The sequence below is a fragment of the Vigna unguiculata genome, chromosome 4 (assembly GCF_037176805.1).
Source record: "Vigna unguiculata cultivar grain cowpea cultivar isolate G323 ecotype 2 chromosome 4, ASM3717680v1, whole genome shotgun sequence".
Classification (NCBI taxonomy): domain Eukaryota; kingdom Viridiplantae; phylum Streptophyta; class Magnoliopsida; order Fabales; family Fabaceae; genus Vigna; species Vigna unguiculata.
The window spans coordinates 3,228,411-3,238,376 of record NC_140795.1 but is presented as its reverse complement, the minus strand read 5'-3'; the positions used below and the strand labels follow the sequence as shown (position 1 = coordinate 3,238,376).

The 9,966-nt window shown below is 27.4% G+C and overlaps 1 pseudogene across 1 annotated transcript; it reads left to right on the top strand.

Moving 5' to 3' along the window:
* The first annotated feature begins 7,640 nt into the window (after positions 1-7,640).
* On the top strand, positions 7,641-9,590 carry LOC114182269 (nudix hydrolase 18, mitochondrial-like; annotated as a pseudogene). The gene is made up of 5 exons (XR_014994624.1): positions 7,641-7,944; positions 8,484-8,583; positions 8,682-8,765; positions 8,855-8,983; positions 9,101-9,590. The product of XR_014994624.1 is annotated as a nudix hydrolase 18, mitochondrial-like (transcript).
* The last annotated feature ends 376 nt before the right edge of the window (positions 9,591-9,966 follow it).

Sequence of the window (9,966 nt, the reverse complement as noted above, 5' to 3'; positions counted from 1 at the left end):
CTTCCTTTACATAACCATGCATTCCTAAGGTTGTGGGTATAGAGAATTTTGGTTAAGTTGATTTTGTGATGATGCATCACTAATGAAAAGATTGATAAAGCAGATGAGAAAAATAAAAAAATTACTTAATGCACCGAAAAAATTTATAACGAACTTAAAACTTAATGAAAGTTATAATATAACTAAATTTACACGATGAATGTACAAATCAAAGTTGGACCGTATATATTTTTTCAAAATATGAACTATTTAATTCCAATAGAATTTATCATGGATAATTCTAATGATTTATATTTTTAATTTACCGTATAATATTTAAAATTTATATTCTATATAAATTTATTAACCATATGCCATTTATTAAAAATTACTCTTATCTATGCCTTTATTTATTTACTTGGGGAGAAAGTCAAAAGACAAAAAGCCCTCTATTAAAAAAGACCACAGGGTCAAAATTCTCACAAAAGTCCTGTAGGTGTGGATCAAGACCAACCCATGATTTTTTTTAAACATGAAAAAATTATATATATATATATATATATATATATATATATATATATTAAAAATTATTATTAAACGGTCTTAGCTCTTGGTCCGATTCGGCCCGGACAGTCTCAACATTGACACGACCAACCTATCTAAGTTGTCGGCTTGTCTTAGTCATTGGCCCGACCTGGCCCGTCTTGGTCGTTGGTTCGATCCGGATTGGTCGTTGGCCCGTTTCAGTCGTCAGTTTGTGTCGGTTCGTCTCGTCTGTTAATTGAGCTCGTCTTGGTTGTCGATTCAAGCAAACTTGTCTCGGCCGGCGGACTAGGTTGGCCCATCTCAACCGTCAAACTAGGTAAGCCCGTTGAGTCTATTAACTCGGGCCAATCTCGAACGTCAACCTGTCTCGGTCTTCAACCTAGTCCGACCCGTCTTTGTTGTCAGCTCATATAAGACTAAATGTATTATTTTTATGGGTTAATTAAGTTATTTTGGTAATCTATCTTAGTTCTGACTCTAATCCACTTGAGAGAGGACTTTGGGACCTTCTAAAAGAACTTAATGATGTGTGGAATTAGAATATGAGACAAAATTGATATAAATTGGTCAATTTGACACCTCTAAATATGAGACAAAATTGATATAAATCAAATTTAATATGTAACTTGTGTTTTAGATTTTCATGTAATAATTTATAGTGATCACTTTTAATTAGTTTTTTTTTCTTCTTAATTACACTTTTGGATATTTTATTGATTGTTAATCGTACAAAGGATGATTGAAAGAAGATGGTAGTAATATATCTTGAAATGTAAAAGTTACTATGTATACTAAATAAATATCTTTAATGCATATTTGTCGATAATTAGTATTAATATTTTATTATCTACTTACTAATTCTAACAGGATGAGTATGAACATCATGATATTTGAATAACAAAAAATAATTATTATTAGTTCATTTCAGTATTTTTTTTAATAAAATTAAAGAAATCAAAATAAATTCAATAGTAAAAAAATATTAATCATTGAATAATTATTTATAATTTGATTTTATGTAATTTGATTTTTTATTTAAATATATAAAATTTTAATTATTTTTTAAGAAAAATAGTTTTTAAAATTTATATTTTAACGTAACTTATAATTTTATTGTTTAGAATAACTAAATTTATTTGCATTAACATTTTAATGAATAATTTAATTCGAATTACACTTCAAATTTTGATATCTTTTATCTAAATTTATATTATAAAAGTGTATTTTAAAATAATTATATATACACTCTTTGGTATCCATAAATACACACAATTTATAACAGAAAATGATCAATTTTTGTCCACTGTAGCACACAATTATATTACATGACCCTATCAGTTATCAATCTTAATCATACAATTTTTAGTCTATTAATGTTAGTTACATCAGTTTAATGTTCCAATTATAATAATTATAAGATTTTAACTCTTCCATGAATAGAAATTTCTTAAATTTGATCGAAAGTTGTTAACTTCCGCGCCTGCATGTTTTTGAAGTGTGGTTAATTATAGTAAAACCATCCAGGTTGCCCAAACTAAATTGTGTGCACTAAATTTGCTGGTTTAGTTGTTTGTCCAACAAAAAATCTTACTCGAATGCTAGATGAAGAGCCATATATAGCAAGAAAAAATTATTTAAAAAAAGTAAAAAATAATATTTTTTTACATTAACACTGGAATTTAAACCTAAAAGTTCACGTAAATTTATAAATTTACCTCCCATGGCTTCTCTGCAATTTTTTTTTTCATACTAACTTGTGTGCAATGAATTTGCTGGTTTTGTCCAAGAAACAACCAGGAAAAACACTTCCTTCCTCCCATTTGCAAACGGTGGACTCACGATGACGAAATTCGTATTTTCTATAAAAATGATAAAAAAATTTATATATATATATATATATATATATATTTATTTATTTATTTATTTTCTATAACCTAGAATCCCAAGTCACTGTAGAGTCATAAGTTATTATTTGATATATTTTGGACAGCACGAGAAATCACGGAACAGCGACTTAAGACTAGTGTTTAGTTTTTTTTGTATTATATATATATATATATAAAATAAAAGGCATATTAGTAAATTTATACAATACTGTCTATTTAGTTTTTTAAATGAGAGAAAATAAATCTGATTTAGGGTAATTATTTCATTTTGTTAAGTTTTTGAAATTATTTTATCTTTGAAATATAATGTTAACCATTTAGATATTATTTTAGACATTTAAGAATTAATGAGAAAAAACGGGGATGTTGATGCTAATGTCCAAATAGTCTACATGTATATCCGATAAGGTGACTAATGAGTTATTTTTTGTACGACACAATCATGAGATTCAAACTAATAAACACAATGTCTTAAACATAGTGACCTAACAATGTTAGCAAATGTTGTCAGCACTTTATTTGGAGGGTTTGACAAGTGAAAAATAAAAAATAAATTAATATATACTTTTTCTGTTTTCATTTATATTATCTAATTTAAACATATTGAGAGAGTATATATATTTTATACAAATAATTTGAAAATTATAAATTATAATGTAAATAAATTTTAAATTAAAATAAAAAATATTTTCAAATTTAACAAACAATAAATTATATTTTATTATGATATGTTAGAGTAAATTAATTTATAAAATGTAAATGTAAATTAATTATTCTATCTTATTTTTTACTATTTTAATTTTATTCTAGATATTTTGTTATGTTATAGTATGCGATATAAAAAAAATTGTTTCAGTACCTATAGTAGTTTCGCATTCAGGATAATTATACAGTTCCTTTATCTAACTACGTCTTTTAGGCATAATATTATCTTAATCATCAAACTTGATATTGAAATAATTATATATATATATATATATATATATATATATATATAATCGATTAGTTAATAATATATTTGATTAATTATGGAGTTAAAAAATTGATTAATGTTTATTAATTTCTCAAACTTTCTTTACATTTCATCACATTATTGTAGGAAAAATTTACATAAAAAAAAAATCAGTTTGTAAGATAAGGTTTGCACCTCATTTTTATATATTATAAAATTGTTTTAGCGCCGAGATATATTAACACACCATCTCACGCCATGTCCAATAAAGTTCGCTATAATAGACTCTAACTTAATTTTGATACCATATTGGAAGTAGATTTTAAGTTCAGCTTAATCTCACAAAATTGACTTGTAAGATGAAGTTTGCACCTCAATTACATATTATAAAATTGTTTTATTTCTAGTCGATGTGTATCTTTTAACATATCATTATAAACATTATTAACTTAATAAAAGGAGTCTCAACTTAATAACAGGAGTCTCACTTCTATTTTTTATTTATTTCATTTTTCAACTTCTCATATTCATTCCCTGATTTAAAACATGAAAGTCTGTAATTAACATGATAAAATCCAAATACTCCAATTGGACATGAAAACGAATTTGAATTGTTTACTAAACTTTTTGTACTATCTATTTTGTCACCAAAACATATTGATTGACACTAATTTTAACATTTTAAAATATATTAAAATCAATTATACCATATCAACATAAATAAATATATTTTTATTGTTCAACAAACACAAAATAACACTAACACAAAAGAAAAATATCTGCCATTATGAAAACAATTTATACCTAATATGCAATTATCCAAATTTAAAAGAAAAAAAGAAAAAAAAAAGGAAACAGTGGATCAAGTTGGAGTGTGAGTACATAGAAATAGATATCTCCCCACCTACAAAGCGTGTGGGTATGAAGTGTTGTCAACTCAAAGTGAGTTTCTTTCCACTTCACTTTTCTCACTGTGCTTGAAAGCGACCCTTCATACACAAGCCGCGTCTAACCACACCTCCTTTTCTTCCATCTTCACCTCACCACACCCTTCTCATTATTTTATTGCTAAGAAGACCAAGTTCCACTTTGTCACCACCAATGTCCTCAATTTGTGACTTTTCTTTCTCTCCATTTTTTATTCTCATGCAACAATTTTACAACACCTCATAGTTATTGCAACAATCCCTACCTTCTTCATCACCATGTCTATTCATTCATAAACTACCAACTAATCATACATACATTCTCATTTCATTTTGTATAGACTTAGTTTTTATTAAAATTATAAAGTTGATTTAGTGGTAAAGTTGAAAGAGTGCGTGATAAAGATCGTAAGTTCAACTTTCTCTAATAATAATTATGAGATATGTTTGGTGGATATGGAAAGAACGGTATAAGAAGTTGTGGATTCACCTTCTCTCACTAAGAAATACTAACAACTAACATTGTCGTTACAAAAATTTATTAGTTTTTCTTATGTTAAATATATTTTTCATCTTTTCAAATTGGGTTAAATATGTTTTATTTCCTTAACTTGAAGTGAAATTTGAATTAATCATTCTTCAAAATTTTAGATCAATTAAGTCTTTCATGTTTAAAAATGCATGAATTTAACCATTTTAATCAAATTTTTTAAGTTTATTTGACATTTCAAACACTTTTTTCGGCTAACATTAAAGTATAAATATGTAAAAGTGTGCAAATAACTTAAATGTGAAACATGTTTAAAACGTTAAATAAATTTAACAATATTTGATTAAAATGACTAAATTTATACATTTATAAAAATGAATAACTAAATTGAATTAAAGTTTTGAATATGAACTAATTATAATTTTCACAAGACAAAATTATATTTAACCCTTTCAAATTATATGCATGAATTATTACTTTAAACCAAAAAACAAATTGGTTATAATTTCCACATTTTCACCTTATCAAATGAGCTCATCCACGTTATCAGAATTATTTCTAATTCGGGCATGATCATGTTTAATTAGTAGGGGATTTATAGGTGGTACGTGCTAAACATGAGTGTATACTTAAAAAAAAAATGGAAGATAATGTTGTGACATACGAGGGAGTTGAAATATTGGAACTTTTTTCATTAACAACTATAAGTAAATTACATAACTAAACTTTTATATCATATCCAAATCTAAAAATATTAGAATTAGATGTTTTTCTTACACGTTGCTTACTTAGAAAAAAAAAAGTTTTATCTTTACCTTTTTTTTTTGTCATTATATTGATTATTTCTTTGACATCTTGTATTTCAATCATTCAATGGGTTTTTTTAAGAGTAAATTCTCACAGTGTGTATGGGACATTAATTATTAGATTTCAGCTGTTTCTTCTAGAAAAGAAATATTTTAATCCATGTGTTTAAAGCATAAGTTGTTGTTTATAAGAAACTTATTTTTATACATATGAAATTTGAAATATAATATTCTTTTGAATAGTTTTTTTTTTTCCCTTTGACTAAGGTTCTCTAAATTTAGGAAGGTACTAATATCTTTCTATCTTTAACCAATCAAAATAGTTATTTATACTTTAAAACTGATTTTAAATTTGTTCTTAATTGTATTTAAAATTCTATAGTTGTATTTTTTTTTGTTAAAATCAACATTACATATTGTAAATAGAATAAGCAGTGAAAATAATTTTAGTCATTTAACAAATCAATTTTTTAATAAATAAAACCATACCATGCTGATCTTCTTTATATGAGATCGATATGAACCGCATTCTATACAAAAAAAAAACATCTCACAGTGTCAATTCCATAAAATAAATATTATATCTGTTTTCTGAAAGCTGGTATATGTTAACCCTACCAAATTGTGGTGCAGGCTATATTTTTTGTAGAGTTAAAACTTTTAAAAATAAATTTTTGTATTGTATTATTTGAAGAATATAAGTATGCGATAATTCAGAACTTAATATATTGATAATTATAATTAAATTTTAATTATTAATTATAATAAAATATAATAATAATTTTAATTTACTCAACTATAAATATTAATAATTAATTAAAAAATTTAAAAATATTAATATTAGTGCATTATATATAATAAAAAAAAAACTCACGCACTAATCACTAATCAAAACTTTCAATCCACGTACCATGTTAATTTGCTTTGCCTTACTTTTGTTGTTGTATGAGTTTATTTTATTTTATTTATTCATTTCCTAATAACCTTATGTTTTTAATTGTTATATAAATATTCTTTTTAATAGAAATTAATTATTTGTTAACATTTTAATAAATTTAAAACTTATTAAAATTATTATAAGCTTTAATTTGTAATTTGGTTTCTTGTATTTATATATTTGATTTATTTTAATTTTTAAATTTATTTTTATTTAATTGAATTTTTTTGAAAGAAGATTTGTTAACGTAGATATGTTAATGTAAAATTTTGAACTATTTCCTATCTTAGAAATTTTTTTATTTTAAAATATAGGAATGATCTAAATTTTAACACATAATATTTAGATTTTAATACGTGACTCTCTTAAATCACATTATTCTAAATTTAATTAAAACCTATATTAATTTATTTTATAAAAATGAGAACTCAAATATTTTTTTTTAAAAATACAAATTTAATTGAGAGAAAAATGTAAAAAATAAATTATTAATTAATTCTTATAATAACTAGTATATATAATTGTGTATATAAATCGATAATAAAAAGTATTACAATGAGAAACGAACACTATAAAATGTAAAGTAAAGAAAACATACAAATATCTATGTCTAATAATAAGTAATTAATTGGCTTAAATATCTTTTTTGTCCTCATTTTCGTAATATTTATTATAGATGATTTTTATTTTAACAAAATGTTTAAAATAATCCTTATTTTTACTAAATATTTTAAATATTCTATCAAAATAAAAATCATTTACAACAAACAAGACAAAAAAAGATATTTAAGTTTAATTAATTATTACAGCAATTTATTTTTGGATTGAACACGCCGTAAAACTACTTATCACATTCACATAAAATAGTAGGAGAAACGTTTCGAAACATGTGAGAAGAAACTGGTTGGAAAATTGAAACTCTCCAAGCGTTTTAGAATTTTCTACCCAGAGAAGAAAGAAATAACCACAAAAAAACGTTTCAATTGGAGAAAGCGCGTGAGTAAACGTACGGGTCATGCGCTGTGTGTGTTTTGAACGCTGTACTTATCTATACGCGCACACATTTACACACATCTTCCACCCCAGAACCAAACAGGTAGTTATATATAAACAACCTCTTTGGCTGTCCCATACCATAATTCATGTCTGTTGCTTCTTTCTTCTCATCTTCTTCTCCCCTTTATTATTATTATCACTACTCCACTTTGCAAACACTACTCCAACAACAATAACAAGATTAGCGTTAATGGGTCTCTTCCTTTCTCGGAATTTGGCTTGCAAATTCATATATCCTTTCCTTTTCTCCAAGAGGGTTTCCAAGGATTTGTTTCCCAAGCCGTTGGAGACCATGATGTCTCTGATGTCTCCTCGTACTGGCAGGCATTTGCAGCGTTATGACCAAGGATGTCGTCAAGTTGTGGGGTGTGTTCTTGTTCCTTCCTATGCCTTTTTCTTCCTGTTTCTTCTTCTGGGGTTTCATCAAGTTCTGATTTTTAGGGATTTCTTACTTTCTTTCGTTCTCTCACTAAATGTTTCTACCATAGTGATTTTACACTTTCCAGGGATGGATTTTAATTTAAACTTGTTAAATCTGTAAAGTTATATTTGAGAAAGTGTTTCAAGAACTGAAATAAAAGAAATAGAAAGATAAGAACATATCAGAAAACAAAAACAAATTTTGAAACAAAAAAAAACCCCAAACTTCCCAGCATCTCTAGAGTCGAAGATGGTGGACACGCTTTGAAAATTTCAATTTTTTCTCAATTGGGGGCTTTTTGTTTTTTGTGTGTTTGAAGGAGGGTTTAAAGCGTGTCTTTGATTTAATTATTGATGGCCGGTGACAGAAAAAAAAATACATTTTTTGGGTTTGGTGGGTTTTTGAAGTTAAATTTGTCCTTTTCTGTGTGTATATTGAGTTGTTAAGCTGACTTGTTCTGTGGGGTGTTTTTGGAAATGAACAGGTGCATTCCTTATAGATACAAGAACAATGGAACAAAAGATAAGGAGTTAGAGGTTCTTGTGATTAGTGCTCAGAAAGGCCATGGAATGCAGTTCCCAAAGGTATTGTTTTTTCCTCCAAATCTTGTACCGTTTTGAAGCTTATTTTTCACCCCTTTTTGGACTTGTTGCTGATGTTAGTGTGTGTTGTTTGGCCTCAGGGAGGTTGGGAAATTGATGAATCCATGGAACAAGCTGCTTTAAGAGAGACTATAGAAGAAGCTGGGGTTATTGGCAGTGTTGAGGTAAGTTTGTGTGTGTGAGAAGCACTTCTTAGATGGAGTTTTTCTTCAACACTTTGATTCTTACCTTGTATGTGTTTGTTCTCTTGCAGAGTAATTTGGGTAAATGGTATTACAAGAGCAAACGGCAACCCATAATGCATGAGGGATACATGTTCCCTTTGCTTGTGAAGAAGGAATTGGATAAGTGGCCAGAGATGAACACAAGAAAACGCAGATGGGTAAGTGATTAACCTATTTTTCAGTTGTCAAAATCACTTTTTCTCAAGAGCAATATCTTACTCAGTTAACTTTGGTTTTGGTAGTGTTCTAATGTTTATCTGATATGCATCATGCAGATGACTGTGGCTGAGGCAAAAGAAATATGCCCTTATCCTTGGATGAAAGAGGCTTTGGATGTGTTGGTCATGAGGCAAAATCAGCTGAAAAAATGATGTGGATTTGAGAAGGTTGTAAATTGTGTTGGGGTGTTTGGTTTCACGTTTCAGATGTGATTTTTTCACGCCTAGAGAGGAAGTAGTAGTTGTAACTTTTGCATCTCAAGGTGGTTTCTTACTTCTCAACGATTTTCCAAACACCATTTCCATCCACTAAGTGGTAAAACAGGAGCACTCAGAAGCTGTTGGTGGCAGAGAAACTGAGACATCAGAGCCATGAAGAGTGAAAACTGATTTTCAAGGTCACAATTTCTCCCTTGAGTTTGTTTCTGTCTTCAAATTGGCTATAGTTTGAAAGCTTAGCAGAGGGTGTAGTTGAGATCTAGCCATAGAAATCAGCTTTTAGATGTACAAAATCAATTCATTCTTTCATTCATTTTATTCTTTCTAATGTAATGTATGTGTAGGTCTTGTGTAGAACACATTCTTCTTGTACCAAAAACAAAAAATTGAAAAAGAGAGTAACTTTCATCTTGTGACTGAAAACTACACTGCACTTATCTTCTGTTACTATCACCTATCTGAGACTTCAACAACTCCATGGGTCATACAATACAACAAATCAATTCAAATGCTTGAAATAATATTACTGTTGGGTCTAAAAGTGTTTCAAAACTTTTCTCCATTAATTGTGTGACTGGTGAGTTGGTGTAGTTAAGTTTAAACCTTTTGTGTTCTACTGTAAAGTGTAAGAACAAAGTAAAGTTATGATAGTAACATCACTGGCTCAACTCTGATCTGATTCTCAGTGTATCAAACACTTCATT